Source organism: Oryx dammah, unplaced genomic scaffold (genome assembly GCF_014754425.2).
Source record: "Oryx dammah isolate SB20612 unplaced genomic scaffold, SCBI_Odam_1.1 HiC_scaffold_1, whole genome shotgun sequence".
In the NCBI taxonomy this organism is placed as follows: Eukaryota; Metazoa; Chordata; class Mammalia; order Artiodactyla; family Bovidae; genus Oryx; species Oryx dammah.
The window spans coordinates 73517162-73535085 of NW_024070185.1; the positions used below are offsets into that span (position 1 = coordinate 73517162).

The 17924-nt window shown below is 46.8% G+C and overlaps 1 long non-coding RNA gene across 3 annotated transcripts in view; it reads left to right on the top strand.

The window, feature by feature from the left end:
* The first annotated feature begins 3173 nt into the window (after nt 1-3173).
* LOC120866188 overlaps nt 3174-17924 on the top strand; it is a 28218-nt gene continuing 13467 nt past the window's right edge. For 2 of the 3 annotated variants that reach the window (XR_005721607.1, XR_005721609.1), the window contains exons 1-4: nt 3182-3461; nt 13128-13273; nt 16099-16194; nt 17261-17351. This is a non-coding gene — a long non-coding RNA (uncharacterized LOC120866188). Of the gene's footprint in view, nt 3462-6994; nt 7149-13127; nt 13274-16098; nt 16195-17260; nt 17352-17924 lie in introns of all 3 variants that reach the window. The other variant, XR_005721608.1, reaches the window with a different exon arrangement.

A 17924-nucleotide genomic window follows, 5' to 3' on the forward strand; every position in this document is an offset into this window, starting at 1 on the left:
GAAGGATTCTTTGAGAGGTTCGAACCCCTTCCCTGGGCGGAGCTAGGTCCCTCTACCAAGCTGGGAAGGTGGGGGGCCCAGCAAGGAGGCGTGGCTCACCTGGCATCCTGCGGAAAAGAAAGTGGACGAGTCTCCGCTTCTCTGGACTCACTGTCCGACAGCCCAGGCTAGGGGATATCGGAGACCCACCCAGCTCGGATTGGGAGTGTGTGGGTGCCTGTTCTAGCGCATCCCCCACCATGCATTGCGTGGGAGGATGTCCAGGAGCCCAAGTAACTCCTACGCTGCCATGCAAAGGAAGAGCAGCTGGCTTTATTTACAGTATGAACGGACCTGGACTCAATGCCATGAAGTAAGAGATTGTTCCCATTTTACAGATAGAGTTCAAGGCTCAAGAAATTTAAGACTCTTGCTCAGCTGGTATGAGGCAGAGGCAGAATTCTGGCTCTAAAACCATTATTTCCCACTTGTTGATTTGCAGATAAGGGCTGGAAGCTGTCTAGATGAGAGGTTTAGGCACTGAAGTCGCTTGCTTCAGATTTGACCCGGGCCCACCTGATTGCCTCAGTGGGGAGGCACCTCATTCCTGAGTAGGACTCATGGAGGTGCTATCACTTTGGTGGATGGGGCAGCTGAGGGGCTGTGGCAGCCTACTCTAAAGTGCTACCATACACTGAAAGAGCTTCCTACAGCCAGTCCGACGCAAGTGTAACTGCTTTACGTACGTTGCCTCAATCTTAACACCATGAAGTCAGGTAGTTGTTACTCTCCCCACTTCACAGATGAGAAAATTGAGGCTCAGGAGTTGACACGTGGTTGTGATCATACAGAATCTACTTTCTTCACTTGGCTTCCTGGACACCACGCTTTCCTCACTTCACTGGCCACCACTCTGTCTCGTTCCTGGGCTTCTCCTCTTTCCTGGTTGTTGAAGGCCCCAGCCCATAGTACACGATGCTCTTTTCTGTGTACACTCCCAAGGGGTGATTTATAATATCTGCATGCTGATGACTGCAAAATTTTCTATCTCCAGCCCTGACCAACCGACTCATATTCAACTGCCTCTCCTACTGGCATCTCAAACTCCACACATTCTGCCCCCAACAACCTACTCCCTACACTCCACTCCATTCTTACTCACCTCAGAGAATGGCGTTCTCCACTGTTCATCTCACTGTTGTTCATCCATTTCCCCAAGTCCCAAACCTAAAAGGTGTCCTTGATGTGCTTTTCTTATTCTTAAAGGCCATTTCCAGACCCTCAGCAAGTCTTGTCAGGGCTACCTTCAAATTATCAGAATCAACCACTTGCTAACTCTGCTGTAACCATCCTAGACCAAGCCACCATCATGGTGGCCTGGATTATAAAATAGACTCCTAATTGGTGACCCTGCTTCTACCTTCACCATACCCCCTCCCCAATCTATTCTCTAAGCATGTAGGGAGATCACTGTAGTCATAAATCAATTCATGCCACTTTATTTAGAAAAAGGGCTTCCCAGGTGGCTCAGTGGTAAAAAAAAAAAAAAAATCTGCCTGTTAATCCAGAAGAGGCAGGAGATGTGGGTGCAGTCCTTGGGTCAGGAAGATTCCCTGTAAGAGGAAATGGCAACCCGCTCCAGTATGCTTGCCTGGAGAATCCCATGGACAGAGGAGCCTGGTGGGCTGCAATCCATAGGGTCGCAAAGAGTCAGACACGTATTTAGAAAAAAATATGTATTTAGAAAAAACTCCACATCTGTAGAAGCCCTGTCTTATCTGATTTTTATCTCTATTCCCCTATCCCTTTCTTCTGCTGTCATCCTGTACCATGCTCTACCTGCTTTAGCCACACTAACCTAACTGCTGCTATTCCTTGAACTTACCCTGTTTCTTCCTGCCTCAGGATGTTTGTATTTGCTATTCAGTTAGCCTGAAACACCTATGAAATGCCTCCTGTGCTCAGTCAATCAGTCGTGTCCGCCTCTTTTCAACTCCTTGGACTGCTGCCTGCCGGGCTCCTCTGTCCATGGGATTTTGCAGGCAAGGATACTGGAGTGGGTTACCATTTCCTTCTCCAGGGGATCTTCCCAACTAAGGGATTGAACCTGTATCTTCTACATCTCCTGCATTGGCAGGTGGATTCTTTACCACTGAGCCACCTGGGAAGCCCAATACTTACCCCTATTTTACATTCAGATCTCTCAAATGTCACCTTATGAGAGAGGGCTTCTCAGACTAACCTATGTAGAATAGTTCCCCCCACCCAAATCTGCCTAACCTGCATGATTTTTTTCAGAGTAGTTATCACTACCCAAAATTAAACATTTAGTTTATTGTTGTCTTTCTCTCTCTCATTAGATCAGATGCATGAGTGCAGGAACTTTCTCTCTTGTTTACTACTATATCTTCAGCTCCTAGAACTAGACCACAGACATAGTTGGCACTGAATAGACATTTGTTAAAATACCTAGAATATTTGTTAAATATATTATTTTACATATATGTAAGTATATTTCCCTATAGCTCAGACAATAAAGAATCTGTCTGCAGCACAGGAGACCCAGGTTCAACCCGTGGGTTGGGAAGATCCCCTGGAGAATGTAACAACAACCAACCCCAGTATTCTTGCCTGTAGAATCCCATGGACAGAGGACTCTAGCAGTCTATAGTGCATTCGGTCGCAAAGAGTCAGACACAACTGGGTGACTAAAACTACTACTAAGTATATTAAATATTTTGCATATTTTACAAATACTGCTAATGAATGCTTATGATCATCTTGATAATGTGGGAACGGGAGAGGGGAGGAACTATTATATTTCGAACACAGAAGTCAAGAGTTGTTCACCAGGGAACTGGTAAGGGTAAAGCTGGCCCCAACTGTCTATGCCTAGAGAAAAATGCCTGACTGCTGAGTGAGGATGGGTCAGAATAGTCCCCTTTCTGAAAAAGGTGAGAAGGGGAAAATGGAGGTGTTTGTTTTATATGTCCAGAAAATGACCAAGAGACAGAATCGAGGGGAGGTTAGGGGTCACAGACCTACCCAAAGACCCACTCTGTGGCCAGAAAGCAGAAAAAGGAACAACACTTGCTTACAGTCCATCTCTTGGGAACCTGCAGAGTCCACTGAGGCTTGACACAGCCTCAACAGCTCCCCCATCCCAAGGTACCTAGCATTGGTCAGTTTCTTGCTTCAGAAAGGTCCAGAAAGTCAAAAGCCGCCCAGGACACCATTGCCCAGCTGTCTAAACCTGAAATGGAGTTAGAGACAGAAACAGACCCAAGATAACCTTCTTCAGTTCTTTTCACTCTTGACTTTGTCAGATGAAAAATTAATACCATGAAGAGATACCAGAGGGAGGAAGCTGCAGTGCTGATTGGACAAAAGCTGGAATCTGGGTTTGATGTTTACCCATCCAATGCTGATCTTCCCAGAACCACCCAGCTGACTGCTTCTCCCCTGCAGATTGCCTTCAACTGGTTAGTGATTTCCTCTGCCCTCTTATAGTACCCTCATTGCACCTGTCATTTTACATTTTTTTTCACCCTAGTAGATAAGAGCATAGAATAGTGCCTGCCACAATGTAGATAGTTATTTCAGTTATTTATTTCTGTATAACACACCACCTCAAAGGTTAGTATCTTAAAATTAACCATCTCTTTTTCACAGTTTTGTGAGTAAACTAGCAGTTCTGCTTCACATGGTGTCAGCTGAGGCAGTGGCACAGTTAGAAGTTCCAAAATGGTGTCATTCACAATGGCTGGCAGCTGGCACTGGTTGGGGGTTGGGTCAGAATGGGTCATGGATCAGGAGTCTTGGTTCTTCACCTGGGCCTCTCCACAAGGGCCTCTCGCGTGGCTAGTTGGGTTTTCTCACAAACTTGACTGTGACTCCTGGAATGAGCATTTCAAGGACAACGGGAGAAGATGCACATCCCAGAGGGCCTAGCCTTAAGCGCCGGGTCTGTGGGCGTTTTCTTTCTTTATTCTCATGTTATGTATTTATTTTTGGCTAGCTGGGTCTTCGTTGCTTCACGCATGCTTTCTCTTGTTGCAGTGAGCAGGGGCTACTCTTTATTGAGCTGTGCAGGCTTCTCACTGTGGTGGCTTCTCTTGTGAAGCACAGGTTCTAGGCATGCAGGCTTCAGTAGCTGCCGCTCTAAAACACACGAGTTTCCTTAGTTGTGACACACAGGCTCAGTATTTGTGGCTCTCGGGCCCAAGAGTGCAGGCTCAGTAGTTGTGGCTCACTGGGCTTTGTTGCTCTGCAGCATGTGGGATCTTCTCCGGCCGGGGATCAAACCTGTGTCCCCTGCACTGGCAGGTGGATTTTTATCCACTGTGCCACCGGGGAAGTCCGTGTGAGCATTTCAGATAAATTACAGTGCAATTCAGATTCAAGGGGAGTAAAAATAGACTCTACCATTTGATGAGAGGAGGGGTAAAGAATTGGCAGCTATCTTTTTTAATCGACTGCAGTTTGCCCAGAGACCACAAATTATTTCAATTCCTCCCCCATGTAAAATACATTAACCTCCCCCACTCCAAATTTTCCAAAGGTTCATCCCATTATAACTTCAGGTTCAAGTCCAGAATTGTATCATCTATATTAAGTATGATTAATCAGGTTCAGGAACATATGAACTATAAAACAAATTATCTTCTTCCTCTTCCTGTTGCTGAATAATTGAGTCCAAAGGCCATTAGGCAGGGATGAACAAGGTAGGAGTCCACATGTCATAGGATAGTCCACATGGATAGTGTGTCAGCTGCTGCTGCTGCTGCTAAATTGCTTCAGTCGTATCCAACTCTGTGTGACCCCAGAGACGGCAGCCCACCAGGCTCCCCCGTCCCTGGGATTCTCCAGGCAAGAACACTGGAGTGGGTTGCCATTTCCTTCTCCAGTGCATGACAGTGAAAAGTGAAAGTGAAGTTGCTCAGTCGTGTCTGACTCTTAGCGACCCCATGGACTGCAGCCTACCAGGCTCCTCCATCCATGGGATTTTCCAGGCAAGAGTACTGGAGTGGGGTGCCATTGCCTTCTCCAATGCATGATAGTGAAAAGTGAAAGTGAAGTCGCTCAGTCATGTCTGACTCTTAGCGACCCCATGGACTGCAGCCTACCAGGCTCCTCCATCCATGGGATTTTCCAGGCAAGAGTACCGGAGTGGGGTGCCATTGCCTTCTTCGAGTGTGTGTCAGAGCCCAAGTGAACAAGGAGAAGGGTAAGGGGAGGGGAGTGGCAGCCCAGCACAGGATATCAAAGCCTAAGCAGAGTAAAGAGGGCACCCATGGAGTATTGGGGGATTTCTGTGAAGTAGGTCAGCCCACTGCAGGGAGCTGGAGTCCCATTGGGGTGAGGAGATTGTCAAATACAGGGAGACTGATTAAAAGTAACTGTATATAGGTAATGAGAGTCACCCAAGTTTCTGACTGCCAGAAAAGGGAGTTACAAGTATAGACAAGTAGAAAACTGAAAGGAACTCTGATACTTTACTAGAATTGGGGAAATTGCTGTGAATTCATAGTTTCAATACATAGATAATAAAATAAATATAGCTGTGTGTTTATATGTAAATATGAGTGAATACCTGGGAGAAGTCTTGAGGGCAGAAGCTTCCCAAAAGTGTTAGTCGCTCAGTTGTGTCCGACTCTTTGTGACCCCATGAACTGTAGCCTGCCAGGCTCCTCTGTCCATGGGATTTCCCAGGCAAGAATACTGGAGTTGGTTGCTTTTTCCTTCTCCAGGGGATCTTCCTGACCCAGGGATCGAACCCAGGTCTCCTACATTGCAGGCAGATTCTTTACTATCTGAGCCACGAGGGAAGCAACCTAGCACCCAAATCTTAGTTTCTAAATACCATTTTCCAATAAAAGGAACTAGGTATTCTAGGAGGAAAGGTTGATTTCAGGGATATTACAAGATGAGCCTGGAAAATCTTATGCCAGAAGGTAAAAAAGAACCCACGCTCCTGATTTAAAACCCCCACCTCGCTGCAGTGTTTCCCTTTGGTTAACCATAAGTTTGTTTTCAATATCTGGAACTCTGTTTCTGTTTTGTGAATAAGTTCATTTATATCATTTTTAATTAGATTTCATGTATGAGTGATATATTTGTCTTTTTCTGTCTGACTTACTTCACTTGATATGATAATCTCTAGGTCCATTCGTGTTGTTGCAAATGGCATTATTTTGTTCTTTTTTATTGCTGAGTAGTATTGCAGTGTATATATGAACCACATCTTCTTTATCCATTTCTCTGTTGATGGACATTTAAATTGCTTCTAGGTCTTGGCTATTGTAAATAGTGCTGCAGTGAACATTGGGGTGCATGAATCTTTTCAGCTTATGTTTTTCTCAGAGTAAATGCCCAGGAGTGGGGTTGTTGGATCATATGGCTGTTCTACTTTTAGTTTTTTAAGGAACCTCCATACTGTTCTCCATAGTGGTTGTACAAGTTAACATCCCCACCAGCAGTATAGGAGGATTCCCCTCTCTCCATATCTTCTCCAGCATTTCCTGTTTGTAGACTTTTTAATGATGGCCATTGTGCCTGGTATGGGGTGATACCTTATTGTAGTTTTGATTTGCATTTCTCTGACAATTTGTGATATTGAGCATCTTTTCATGTGCTTTTTGGCCATATGTATGTCTTCTTTGGAGAAAAGTCTATTTAGATCTTCTGCTCATTTTTTGATTGGGTTGTTTGTTTTTCTGACAGAGTTACATGAGCTGCTTACATATTTTTTGAGATTAATCCCTTGTCAGTTGCTTCGCTTGCAAATATTTTCTCCCATTCTGTGAGTTGTCTGTTCATCTTGTTTATAGTTTCCTTTGCTGTGCAGAAGCTTTTAAGCTTAATTAGGATAAAGAAACTTTAATGATATATTTACATAACTTCAAAGTACCTCTCCTACAAAACACTTGTAATTTTGATGGGAAACATTAGAGAAATCCAAATTATGAAACATTCTACAAAATAACCATGCTGAAATCCTAAAAAAATTGTCAAGGTCATGATCATCGAGGAAAGATGCAGAACTGTTCCCCATTGAAGGAAACTAAAGAGAAATGGAAACCAAATGCATTACTATGATTCTGAAGTGGCTCCTTCTGCCATAAAAAATACTTTGGAGACAACCAGTGAAAGTTGACTTAGGACTAAAGGTAAGCTAATAGTAGTACATAATATTAATTTCTTGATTTTGATGATTGTAGTTATGTCTTTACCGCTTCATCTAGTCCCAACCTAATCTAAAATAAAATGCAGTTTGGGGCAGGGTTTTGGAGAGAGGCGGGGGTTCTGGACACCTGACCTTAACAATGGAGAAGGAGATGGCAACCCACTCCAGTATTCTTGCCTAGAGAATCCCATGGACAGAGGATCCTGATGGGCTGCTGTCCATAGGGTTGCACAGAGTCGGACACGACTGAAGCGACTTAGCATGCATGCATGTATTGGAGAAGGAAATGGCAACCCACTCCAGTATTCTTGCCTAGAGAATCCCGTTGACAGAGGATCCTGATGGGCTGCTATCCATAGGGTTGCACAGAGTCGGAGACGACTGAAGCGACTTAGCATGCATGCATGTATTGGAGAAGGAAATGGCAACCCACTCCAGTATTCTTGCCTGGACAATCCCAGGGACAGAGGAACCTGGTGGGCTGCTGTCTATGGGGTCACACAGAGTCAGACATGACTGAAGCAACTTAGCAGCAGCAGCTATGTTAGAGATAATGAAGGACAGGGAAGCCTGGTGTGCTGCAGTCCATGGGGTCGCAAAGAGCAACTGAACAACAACAATAACTTATGTTGGAAATATGCACCTAAGATTTCAGGGTAATGTGGCATTGTGTCAAAAATTTACTCTCAAATTGTTCAAAATAGCATTTGTAGTAAACTTGCAACTTTTCTGTAAGTTATCTTTTCCCCTCATATCTAACATATAACGGGAAGACAGGGACAGGAAAATCATAATAGAAACTCCCACTTAAAAGGGGATAATAAACATAGCAGTCCTTAAGTCTTTAGGAAATCTAAGATTCCATGGTGCAAATGTCACAATTTCCCCCTGCTCCAGAGTCCAGAAATGTGATTCTCTGTGGTTCTTCACCCTGTGGGTTCTTGGCTCCATCCTCTGAGTCATTCCTCCTTTCCCTTGGTTTGCAGCAGAGTAATTTGTTCAGGCTGCTTCAGTGGGTGCCCAGTGCCCTCATTTCATTTTGAACTGTCTTTGTCTATTTTAGTCCAAGCTACTGGTACTTATGCTGGTACAATTCTGTTAGGTGAGGAGAAAATAATCAAAAATTTTGTGTATTTCCCATGAACCTTACTGAGTTTCACTCCATTCAACAAAAACTACATCCCTAAGTCTCAACACAAGGTTCTCCCTTGTTTCGTGAGTCAGCGTACCGATGGACAAATCCTTAAGATCCTTAGAAGCACTTTCACCTAGATAAGAAGTCCATAAGGCACTGCTTGAAATCTTTATGAGATTTTACTGTCAAGAATAATACAGTCATGTCCTTGACCTTGAAACCAAACATTACTGGGAGTGTCCTAGAATTAATCCTGCCTCTAGGTTTTAGTTTATTTTGAGTAAACTGTTTTTGCAGTTTGGGATTGAGATTTCTTAGAACAACTAGGTGGTTTTCTGCTTCATACAGTGTTGGCTGGCATATGGCCTCATTCACATGGCTAAAAGTTGCTGCTGGTTGCTATCTGGGAGTTTAGTTGGAACTGTTAGCCAAAAGTTTCAGTTTTCCTTCGTGGGACTTTTCTACATGACTGCTTGGGCTTCCTTACAGCATGGCAGCTAGACTCTAAGAAGGAGTATCCCAAATACATAGGAGGGAGTGGAAGATCTCTTAAGGCCAAGTATTGGAAGTTATTCGGTGACACATGCCCTACATTCTACTGGTCAGAACAAGTCACAGAGCCAGCCCAGATTCAAGAGAAGGCGAAGCAGACTTCATCTCTTGATGAGAGATGTGGCAAAGAATTTGTGTCATTATAACATAAATAAACTGTTTCTCAGGATGGTACTCCCATCCACACTTGTTTTGAGTGCCCAGGTCGGCCTCTTTCCATGACCTGAAGTGAGGTTGGCTTCCTCCTCACATTCTTTCCCCCAAACCCACAAAGTGCCCCTAATGTTGGATTTGTGCCCCATGAAGTGACCTTGACCATCCATTCCCAGCAGTATCTATACCCAGAAAAGAACGTGCCCACAGTCTGTTGGAATGAGTTCTTTCCTCAAGTGCTACTTTCTCATACCCTGGAAAGGCCAGTAGAAGCCTGGGAACTACTCTCAATGCTGTATCTGAAGGTCTGTTGGAATATCCTATCTGTCTAAATGCCATAATAATGCTACATAGCAAATAACCAACAAATCTAAGTGCTGTAGGTGGCTCAGCTGGTTAAGAATCCATGTGCAATGTGGGAGACCTGGGTTCAATTCCTGGGTTGGGAAGATCCCCTGGAGAAGGGAACGGCTACCCACTCCAGTATTCTGGCCTGGAGCATTCCATGGACTGTATACTCCATGGGGTTGCAAAGAGTCAGACATGACTGAAGAGCTTTCACTTTCACTTTTCACAACAATAAAGCATGTATTTCTCTCTCACGTATCCATAGGTTGGTTAGGGCAGCTCTGCTTAAGGCTGGATATCTGTTGGTTGGCTAGGTGAGTCTACTCCATGAGTCTCTATTCTGTGTTACCTACCAAGGGCATGTATTTTCACATGGTAATGGCAAAGCACAAGATGAGTGAGTAAAAAAATCCAGTGCCCCTTTGAGACCATGCTTGGAATGGTCACTTCTACTTACACTGTGAGCCAAAGCAAATCACTTGGCCAACCCAACATTAGCAGGACAGGAAAATGTATTCTATCTCTAGAGAAATACAGGGAGTGATGAGGAACTGAGAATAATGCAATCCTCCATTCCTTTTTTTAAAAATAACAACTCACAATTTGCATTTCCCCTGATCTTCCTACCTCCAGCTTCCTGCCCATCCCAACCTGGCCTATGGATTTGGTCAGATTTCAGAACTGGAGAGAAACTGGAAGGACACCAGCTCTTCTTTCATCCACACAAAATAGGATTTTCTCACACAATACACTCTTAAGAGTTCATCCAGTTTTGTGTGCACACCTCCAGTGTCAGGGAGCCCATTATATTATGAGCCAGCCTGTTCCACTGTGTATATCACAGACCCAACTACTAAACCCTTCTCATGTTAAGCTGAAACTCACTAGTAGCAGTGATGCCAGCTATGTTCCATGGAGCCACAGAGAACTGAATCTTCTTTCACTTAATAGAAAGTGAAAAAAGATTTAAAAGTTCAGACATATGCCTTCTCCCAACATAAAGGCAGTTCCTCTCTAGGCTGACTCATATCTGTCATTTCTACTGTTCTTCATGCTTCGTGGTTGAGTTCCTTCCTCGTCCTGATCATTCTTCTTTAACCAGACTCTAGCCTGTCACTTTCCTCCATAAAAGATCAGCACCTGGGTCTGAATTCAACATCCCAGCTGGGGTCTCAGGAACAAAAGAGAGCAGGAATACCCCTCACCCCCATAGTCCCATATACCACACTTTCACCAATGCTTTCTAATACAGCTTTCACTTTTTGATGTCCATGTTAGAGACAGAGCTGAAGACAGAACCTTGGAACAGTGGAAACACCCCCTACAAGTTGATTTGGAACTTTTAAAATACAGTCTTTGTCCCAATCAGTGTTTTTGACTGCATAGACAGTCAATTACACCACTGCTCTGCCATAGCCATTACTGCCGGTAAACACTGAGCATCATCACTTCAGGATGAGTCAGCTGCTGCTGCTGTTGTCATGACTACTTCCTACACTACATCCACCTCTTAAATTCACCTCCTAAAAATTAAAAGTCCCTGGTGGGAATGGCTGAGCCTAATTCACATGATTGACCCCTGGCTGCAAGGAAGTAAAAAGGAAATTCTTCCAGGACAGCTTCCCTGGTGGCTCAGACAGTAAAGAATCTGCCTGCAATGTGGGAGACCTGGGTTCAATCCCTGGATTGGGAAGATCCCCTTGAGGAGGGCATGGCAACCCACTCCAGTATTGTTGCCTGGAGAATCCCATGGATGGAGGAGCCTGTTGGGCTGCAGTCCGTGGGGTTGCAAAGAGTCAGACATGATTGAGCGACTAAGCACAATACTATAATGGTATCGTTAGAAAATTTCTCCAAAATTAGAAAGGGGTTTGCATGCTGAATGAACAAATGTAGTGACGTAGGTTCACTCCAGTGATTTAGCAGATTACTTTTCCTCTTAATTGTACTATCATCTAGGCTTCTCTGGTGGCTCAGTGGTAAAGAATCTGCCTGCTAATGCAGGAGACACAAGTTCAATCCCTGGTCCAGGAAGATCCCACATGTGTGGAGCAACTAAGCCCATGCACCACAACTACTGAGCCTGCTGCCCTAAAGCCTGGGAGCTGCAGCTACTGACCTCACATGCCACAGCTCAACTGCTGAAGCCCTTGTGCCCTAGGGCCAGTTCTCTGCAACAAGGGGAACCACCAAAATGAGAAGCCCAAGCTCCACAACTGGAGAGTAGCCCCCACTCACCACAATTAGAGAAAAAGCCCATGCTGCAACAAAGACCCAGCATAGTCAAATAGATAAAATTATTTTTTAAAAATCTATTCTTAGATGAGAGCATAATTTGTAGAATCAGCTTTTCCTCCCTGTAGTGGACAGGTGTTAATTTTTTCTCCCCTGTATTCATTCCTCATTCTGGTAAAAGATGTCCACTCTTCCCACGTGGTTGGGACAGTCTAACCTCACCACAGTCCACTCAGTAAATGTGGAATTCATATCAGTCCAAACAGAGTGCTGTTTTCCTCCAGTCGCAGTGATTTGTTCAGGAAGCAAAGGTCCCCTCCTCTCCAGAATTTTGGTAAATGTTGAGAAAAAGCCTCTTCCTTTCCTCTAGGATGTCCAACCCGGATTTGTCAAGGGTATTGTATTAGTTTTGTAGGACTCCTGTGACAAATTGCCACATGCTTGGCAACTGAAAACAGTAGAAATATCCTCTCTCACAGTTCTGAAAGCTAGCAGTCCAAACACAGGATGTTTCCCTAGCATTTTCAGAAGCTCTAGGGAATATCCTTCCTTGCCTCATTTACCTTCAGTGGCTTCCAGCAACCTTGACCTTCCTTGGCTTCTAGTTGCGTCCCTCCACTCTATCTCTGTTACCATATGGCCTTCTCTGTGTGTATCTCTCTCTTCTGCAGATGTATTGTCTTCTGATTAGGGCACCAATCACTAGAAAAAGGGGCCCAACCTTAATCCAGTATGACCTCATCTTGCCTTCACCAATTGCATATGTAAAGACCCTATTTCCAAAAAAGATCTTTTCTGAGGGCTTCCCGGGTGGCTCAATGATAAAGAATTCGCCTGCCAATGCAGGAGACACAGGTTCGATCCCTGATCTGGGAAGGTTCCACATGCCTTAGAACAGCTAAGCCCATGTGCCACAGTTACTGAAGCCCACATGCCTAAAGCTCATTCTCCACAGGAGAATCCATCGCCATGAGAAGTCTGCACACTGCAACTAGAGTGTAGCCCTGACTCACCACAACTAGAGAAAAGCCCACACAGCCATTCTTTGTTAAAGACCCAGCACAGCCAAGAATAAATGAATGAATAAAATTATTTACTTAAAAAAGATCTTTTCTGAGGTTTTGGGTAGACGTGAATTTTGGGGGTACACCATTCAACCCCCTAAAACTACCATGTGGAAAGAGCCTGCCCGAGAAGCTGAAAAGGAGGTGGGAGTATGCCCTGCCATGGCCGTATCAGACTGCCCTGGACTCATCAGTAATGTGAACTGGCAAATCCCCCCTCCCTTTTCCCCCTTAGATCTGTTTGAAGTAACAGAAACCGACCACCACCCGTCCTTTTTCAAAACTGGAAAATCATTTGCACATGACCAGTGTTCCAGACTTCTTCCTATTGCACTCGTCCTCCAAAAACCTCTGACAGGCATTGCGCAATCTCACTTGGAAGTTTTCTCAGTGTCTTGGATTGACTTCATTTGGGCAGGAAACAAATTTATTTTGAGCAGCTGGATGAACTCTTGCAATGTCTTCTATTTTACAGGCCACAAAGAGAAGTGGGCCCAGAAGTGAAGAGCGAGTACTGCCTACATTCCTGAGGCTTCTTGCCCCATTCTTGTCCCTCCCGAGACCCAACAGCATTTCTACCCATGGATTCTGTGCCATTCTCCTTCTCTTGGCATCTTCCAGGTATTGCATGAGTGAAGTTCAGACTTTACAATCAAAGAGACTGACAAATAGGTCATGTACCAAGCAGGGACAAAATTAGAGAGGGAGAAGGGTAAGGGATGCTTAGCCTAGGCACACAGGTCAGTGTGGGTCACTGGGTAGGTGGGTAGAGGAGAGGCCATTCCTGGCAGGAATGAAGTTTCAAGAACCAGAATAGAAACTTGCTCCTGGCAGGCCAGGTGGGCAGGGGCTCCCCCCGGCTTCCTTGGGAGGCACCTGGGCTGCCTGCCAGTCCTCCCCTGGTAATTTCCCAGTCTTCCTAATTGTGTAAGACTGGCCTTGCCAGAAGACACCTGTTCCCACTAAGCTTTGAGGGCTGAGGTGTCCCTGCTTTTTTGCTGCCTGTCATTACAGTCCGAACTTCCTAAGTTTGGGCTTACCTGGTGGCTCAGATGGTAAAGAAGCTGCCTGCAATTCAAGAAACCTAGGTTTGATCCCTGGGTTGGGAAGATCCCCTGGAGGAGGGCATCGCAACCCACTCCAGAATTCTTGCTTGGAGAATCCACATGGACAGAGGAGCCTTGTGGGTTATAGTCTGTGGGGTCTCAAAGAGTCGGACACTACTGAGCAACTAAGCACAGCACAGCACCTCCTAAGTGTCTGGGAAGAGCTGCTGCCAGCTGGTTGTTATTCTGCCCCTCTTCCCAGTCAGCACGCCACTCTGTTATTCCCTAGCCTGGGAATGTGAGGGGGAAGGTGGCCTGCAGGTTGGACCTGAAGTTGCACAGTAATCCAAGACCAGCCCTTATGTTACAGGCAGGATGGTCAACTTACCCCTACTTGCCCATGAACATGAAAGTCTGTTGCTAAGTCATGTCTGACTCTTTGTGACCCCATGGATTATAACCCCCCAGGCTCCTCTGTCTATGGGATTCTCCCAGCAAGAGTACTAGAGTGGGTTGCCATTTTCTCCTCCAGGGGATCTTCCTGACCCAGGGATTGAACCCAGGTCTCCTGCTTTGGCGGGTGGATTCTTCAGCACTGAACCACCATTCCAGTTTTAACAGTGAGAATCAGCATCCCAAGACCCCTCTCAGTTCTTGGAAAACTACGAGGGTTAATCAGCCTAATTATAGACGCCCCAGGTTCTCAGTGGAAACCTGCATTAACATTGGGCCTCAGAGGCACCATCCCAGGTCTAGGGACTCCAGCCTCCAAACCCTACTCTCTTAAGTACTCCCGCACAACTGGCATTTCTGAAGCTGATTTCTGAAAATCACTGTAGGCAGTATGGCGAGTTAAGAGCACAGATGCTAAAGCCTCTCATTCATGAAGTGGGTGAGCTTAGACAAGCTAGCTAAGCCCTCAGTGCCTCACCAGAAAAATGGTATCAATAATAGTACATCTACTGTGCCATGGTGTTGTGAGAAAAGTAAGAACAGTGCCCGACTATATAAATGCTGGCAATTATTTCTGTGCCCTCACTCTGATCTAGTTAGTGCCTCCTCCCTCCAATGGGCACATGCCCATCTCTCCCTGGGCACACACCAGAGTCCCAGTGGCATGGCATAGACCGTGGGAGGATCCAGGCTGTCTCTAGAGACTTCACCTGGGCCTCCTCTCCCTGAGTTCCAAGATGGGGTGTCAGAGGAGGGCCTGCTTTCTTTCATTTCTGGGCAGAATCCCTAAAGAGGAACACTCAAGGCGCCCTTTGGAAGGCACAGCAGAAAGGGATGAGCAAAGGACCTCAAAGGCTTGGCCAGCCCTCTGGTACTGACGGAGGTCCCCTGTGTCTCCAGTCCACTGCCATTGTGGTCGACCGAGTCCATCAACCTGTTTCTCAGCAGCTGTGCTCTCACACCTGTCAGCCAGAAATAAGAAATTCCAGTCCAGGAGTGTCGTCTCCTGACAACCTTGCCAGCAATCACAGCACGCCTTGAGAGCTTACTGTGTGTGCATGGTTGAGAAGTGGCAGAGTCCCTGCAGACGGCTAATCCCCACGACCACTGACAACTAGAGGTGGGGGCGACTGCCCACAGAGTCACCCTGGTCTGTGTTCATTTCCTCCACTCTGTTCTGGGACGTGTACACACCAGCCCTGGCTTTGTGTGTCACAGAGAAAGCAAACCCCGATCCCCTAGCGCTGGCTTTCGGGTCCTCTAAGGAGAAAACCCTGGGAGTGCCTGCAGGTCTCCCCACCTCCCCTCAGGCCAGCCACACCAGGTCAGCTCTCAAAGGCCTCTTGTGTGTCTCCCTTTTCTCTCATCTTTCCCCACTCTGATAAATGTCTTGGGATTAGCCCTTCTGTGTTTATTGGATGAGCAATTTGTGTCTGTCTGAAAAGCTGCGTCTGAATAATATTTGGCACGAGCTGAAGAAATGTGATCTGCCACGTTCCCCTCCAGGCAGCTCTCAAGCCAGCACATCTCCTGCCAACAGGGCTGCACGGCTCTGCAGCTGGGCCTCCAGCCGAAACGTGTGTGGAGTGGGAAGCAGGGAGGGGAGTGGGTAAAAGGGTGAGGGAGGTGCCAGGGGTGGCACCAGAGTCCCCGAGCAACAGAGGGATAGGGCAGCCTGAGTGAATCTGCTAGTCATCCTGGAGCCCCAAGAATAATTTGGGGACAGGCCCCCCCCTGTGGCTCAGGAGCCCAGATGGTTACCTGGGCCCAGAATCCCAGGTGTGAACAGCAGCTAAGGAGATTCTAGAGAGTCCAGGAGTGGCTGGAAGCTCTCAGGCCTGGAGTGGTCATTAGGGCTGGGCTGCTGAGGTCTGAGTGTTTGGGTGGGACAGGGAGAGGTGGGAGGCTCTGAGGCTGTTTAAATGTTTCCTCACTCCATCTTTACAGGCCCCCTGGGAACTGGGGGACACAGAGCTTGCAGTGACAATCAGGCAACCCAGCCATGACGTGCTGCAGAGCGTGGAGGAAGAGGAAATTTGGTGGGTATGGGTGTGCAAGAACTTCCACCCTCACTCCACCCAACCCCAGAAGCCGCTATTATCCCTCCTCAGCACCTTCTCTGCTCCTATCTTAGGGCCCACATCACTTCTTGAATCCTGTGACTCGGGTCTCCATCCTTCCACCACCTCTGCCCCACTCTGTCCCAGCCTGTGATCAGACTGAAGGCAGGACATCGTCCCTGGGCCCCTAACAGCAAGCACAGGAGAAGGATGCTGAGGAAGCATCAACCCTGGTTTACTGAGTCAAGGGATGAATTCGAGAAGCTGGGAGCTCAGACCTCAGTGGTCACAGGTGCCCAGGAAGATAGGAGGTGACAGGTCAGGCAGAAGCAGCAGGGTGGGACATTGGTTCAGGAGTCAGAACGGAGCTGTAACAATCCCCAGGTCTGCCCAAGGCTATGGGGAAGGCCGGCCACATGGGGCAGGCCCCTTGCGGCTCTTTGTATATCTTTGTATATCTTAGTGTTCCACACAATTCCATCATGTGGAACCGACCAGGTTTCCATCCGTTTGGTTAATGTGTTTTGAATCTCTCCCTTGTACCATACTCTATAGGATACCATCTGTCTCCTCAAAAAAAAAAAAAGCAGAGGTACCATAAAAAGATAGCAGCAATCTGTGCTGTCACTGAGGCACAGAGAGAAGGCTATAAAAATTCAGAAGAGAAAGAGGTTGATTTCACTTGAAGGAGCAAGGAAGTCTTCATGAGGGTGGGGCAATCCATAAGACCTCATCTTAGATCAAAGTCCCCTTGCACCCCAAGAGTGCTGTTCATCACCACCCACTCCCTCCAACCCTCCACCTCTCCCCGATCACCAGCCCCAGCACACACCCAATTTGGTGCCAATGGCTGATTTTGCTGACTGATCCCTTACTCTTTCTTAAAAAAAAAAATTATTTATTTGATTGTACCAGGTCTTAGTTGTGGCATGTGGGATCTAGTTCCCTGACCAGGGATCAAACCCAGACTCCCTGCATTGGGAGTTTGGAGTCTTAGCCACTGGACCACCAGGGAAGTCCCTGATCCCTTACTCTTTCACTGAAAACAGGTATGTCCACAGAATCCTTCTCAACATGGCAACACAGCCAGATGATCAGAGCAGGCACATGGCACACATTTGCCATCCCTCACCTTGGAAGGTATGTATACCTGGGACTTGCAGGGATGGGAGACAGAGGGAGCAGGGCGAGCAGAGACACCGAGGTGGGGAAACACAGACGTATGTGATGAAGGTGAGTGACCGGGCGTGGGTAAGTTTCCTGAGGACCAGGGAACAACATGGCTGAGAAAGTAGGTTGAGGTAATATCTGGATTAGGGTCTTGCCAGGCTAGGGCTTGTGGGCTTAAGCCTGGGGAGGGAGCAGAGGCAGTCTGAACTGAGCTGTTGGGGGAGACATTTTGGTGGCAGTAGGCAGGGTGGGCTGGGGTGGGGAGAAGCTGGAGGCAGATAGAACAGAGTCTCAGCAGACAATCCTCGGCAGCCAGTGACAGAGCCCTCTCTGAGCTCCTGCAGCACTTGGCAGAAACATCTGCTCCACACTCGCCCCGCCGTCTCTCTTGGAGCTGTCTTCTGACAGCCTGATGGCCCCCATGGCCTGCAGCTCCTTGACAGCAGGAACCGTCTGCTGCCTCTCTGGGGCCCCAGGCCTGACATGGTTCTTGGCAGGTGCTCATTAGATATTTGCGAAGTTACTGAATAGGGCAGTGAAAAA